Source organism: Aplidium turbinatum, chromosome 2 (genome assembly GCF_918807975.1).
Source record: "Aplidium turbinatum chromosome 2, kaAplTurb1.1, whole genome shotgun sequence".
In the NCBI taxonomy this organism is placed as follows: domain Eukaryota; kingdom Metazoa; phylum Chordata; class Ascidiacea; order Aplousobranchia; family Polyclinidae; genus Aplidium; species Aplidium turbinatum.
The window spans coordinates 38662065-38665586 of record NC_137473.1 but is presented as its reverse complement, the minus strand read 5'-3'; the positions used below and the strand labels follow the sequence as shown (position 1 = coordinate 38665586).

The 3522-nt window shown below is 37.3% G+C and overlaps 1 pseudogene; it reads right to left on the bottom strand.

Moving 5' to 3' along the window:
- Positions 1-3028: 3028 nt before the first annotated feature.
- Positions 3029-3151, bottom strand: LOC145765751 (U6 spliceosomal RNA; annotated as a pseudogene).
- Positions 3152-3522: the final 371 nt, after the last annotated feature.

Sequence of the window (3522 nt, the reverse complement as noted above, 5' to 3'; positions counted from 1 at the left end):
TTCTTATATTAGGGGTTATCTCCTTCCAGAAATAATAAGTTAGGACGCATAAATTTCTGAAGAAAACTGCTATTCAAATTTGTTGTCACACCGTTTTTAAACGAGCTCAGTGAGACGTTTGCAGCTGGCTTCTTTTCCCGACGGCTTTTTCCAATTTTACTTTAATGGAAGTGATCGCAATTCGAAGTCTATTTTCCAAGTGTTCGTCTGTCAGTACCGATCAATAGGGAGATTTCATGATGCCCGTTTTAGAAAAAAATGTTCGCACAAATACGTTGAGCCAAAAAGTGCCATTTTTGAAGCCATGGATTTTTCAAATGTGGAAAGTCATCTTAGTTGAAATGTTTTCGGTAAAAATCGCCAAGAGTCATTTTTAAATAGTTTGCTTTCAAATCCTTTTTCTCTTGAAGATCAATCAGTTCAAGTTATATCTTCTGGTGCTTTGTTAATGTCTGTGTTGAATGGCGAAGCGAATATACCAAACAAATGTTCATGAGATTTGAAGTCCTTGAAACGAGCCAAAAATTCATACAACAATTTTTCAAGTTAGTCAGCAAATTCAGTTTTCTTCTCAGGATGCATTCCATAGTCTCTTAAAGTTGGAAAGTGGAAAAGATTTCCTGTCTGTACGTGAGCTTTCCAAAGTCGTACTTTGTTCATAATGCCTTTTATGTGACCATACATTTTGACGTTCCAAATAATTAAATACAATGTATTAGCGGTGGCCGGTGGGAGACTTCTAAAATGGTTAACAGAAGGTGCAAAATCTACAATAATCTACTCCACAATGAATTGTTCACACGTACCAGACTAAACTGAATTATAAACACGTTTCGCGAGCCGCACACAATTCAAAATTGGCACATCTTCGCAGGCCACATAATTTTTCTTTGCGGGCCGCATTTGGCCCGCGGGCCGCACGTTACACACCCCTGTTTTAAAGCAACGGTCTTCAACTGTTTTTGATGCGGTCCACTATGGTGCTGAGGGAAGCAGTGGCGGTCGCACTATGAACATTTTTCGTAGGTTGACCCTTACGTTAGATAAGACCCAGTATCCATTCCTACATGTTGTTGATATTTATCTTAGAATACCGCGGCGATAAATGTTTTCGAGCCACGCAACTGTCGTACTAATCGTGGTCAAAAGCAAAATGTGCGTTGTAAACCAAAAAAAATCATTACTGGAACGCAAAATGCGCAAAAACAACCTAAACAGTGGTTAATTTAAAAATAAAATTGAAAGGGAGGGTATCGGAATTTCGACTACGTAAAATCTGCAACCGAAATAAATAAAGCAAATAAAGTTGATATAGTGTGTGGGGGCTTGATCCCCAGGAAAATTTGGCAATTATTACCTTGTTTTCGTTCCCTTTTTGTGCTCAAATATTACGTATTTTTTTAACTATTTATAACTTATATGACTACCAATAACGGGACGTTATGGTTTGAGGGAAATGAATCAACGAGGAAGACGACTAATGGAATTTTGAAAATTCAATCAGCTGGTGATAACGAATACGTTGTTCCAACAATAGGGCTACCTACCATATGTCCTCTTTTAAGAGGATTTGTCCTCTTTTTTCAAGAAAAATAAATTGTCCTCCGAGGACACTAAAAAATGCTCAAATGTCCTCTTTTTGACAGTTTGGGTTTTCATGCTGATATTTTCAACGGGATTATATTGCTTGATGACGTTGCAGCGACGGCTTGTACAGTAAGCTATTTGTTTTTTTAACATTCTGTATACCAATGTAACATGCTGATTTATAAATTCTACAAGAAATTGGCGCATTTTATGGAACTCTTGTTAAACGTTCATTGCCTTGTTCACTGTAAGATATTAAATGACATTTTAATGGCCATGCTATGCTCACACTTTCACAAAAAATTATTCTTTTACCTTCATACGTTTTATATTGATACAACGCTTGTAGACGTTGTTGATTACCAACTCAGTTTGGTCCATTTGTTACTTGAAACAAATCGAAACAAATGTCCAAAAGTGCAATGTTTATAACACCAAAGCTACAGCAAAAAGAAATCGTGGCATGGATAGGCCTACAGGCTACAGCTTTGCAAGAAAAGAAACAGCTTTTTAGTTCTCGCCGTTTTTAGCATCTTAGCGGCAATGTGCAGCCTACTGTTTTAGTCATATTTCTTGCAAATACAGTAATTTAACATTTTCGTTAAGGCTGACCATTCCTTGTTGAAAAAAGTTAAGGCTTGACCTGGAGGTCGTGCCTGATTTGTCACATTTTTGCAGATTTTTGCGATCATTGTTGTCTGACTGTAACTGTCTAAAAATTAGGTATTTTTTCACTTTTTACTGACTCTTAAAAATATAAATCATTTGTTGTCGGAAGCACTAGAATGGAGAAAACATAAGTTAAACGTTCAGTCAATCTGTTTTCTTGTTTTATTTTGATAAGTTTTGCTGCGTAGGCCTATAGGCCTACTGTAATGATCTAAACCAGGGGTCACCAAGTGGCGGCCCGCGGGCCGCATGCGGCCCGCCACGCTGTATCGCTGCGGCCAGCGGAAGGTATCAGCGTACAAGTATAACTAAAAATACTTTTCTTGAAGAGTTAAAGAGCACGAAGGCAAAAAACACTTTCCGGGAAGCATATTTTCGCTTTGCATACGATTCCACCGATCGACCAATCAGATTATAGTTCTAGGTGGGGGTTGCTTAAAGTTATTCCAATGCGATGTCCAGCCACACTGTCCCAGTGGTTGATTAAAACGTCTGTTTTCGAATTTCGAAATTGTCTGTGAGCATATGGTTGCTTATTTTAAGTTTGCAAATGTCATGTAAACACTAGCGTGCGTTTCAACGTTATGGTGTTTCACGAGCAGTGTTATCTTATCTTTATGCAAGTTTTTGTTGGCAAAATAGGTCGGTGTGCCAATTCAATTTATAATAAATTGGCAAAATATTATATATAAATTTAAAGACTTTTTCTGATTGTATTATGAAAATATTTAGCTTAGTAACTTGCTGCAAAATGTTTTTTTGTTTTTTTTAAAGAAATATGGAACGCTTCACGATTTTGCTTGTCATCCTTGCGCAGGGGTCCATGCTAATCAGAAGATTAGCATGGACCCCTATATCGTTCCAATTTTAGTATATGTACTGCCGAAGCAAGTAGGCTACTGCAAAATGTTGTTAATCAACAAATTCTTGCCACGCTGATAAGCATCGCAAGTGACAGTTGTCTATAATAAAAGAAAGACGGTTTTATAGACTCTCACAAAGAGGATGAAAAACCAACTCATTGCTTTTTTAGAGGGAAGACTGTTCATGAATTACGATAGAATTACAATTTTTCGATGATTTCCACAAGCGTTTGTTTCGTAGTGCCTGGATTCTTTCTCCCTGTTATTGGAGCCTATTTTTCGCTGATATGTTTGCAGATCACTATTGTTGCCTGTATTGCGATGTGTCAAACATTTCCTTGTTTACTGAAATTGTTAATTGCAAGATTTTTTTGTGTGAAGCGGAGTGACAACACCACTCTTG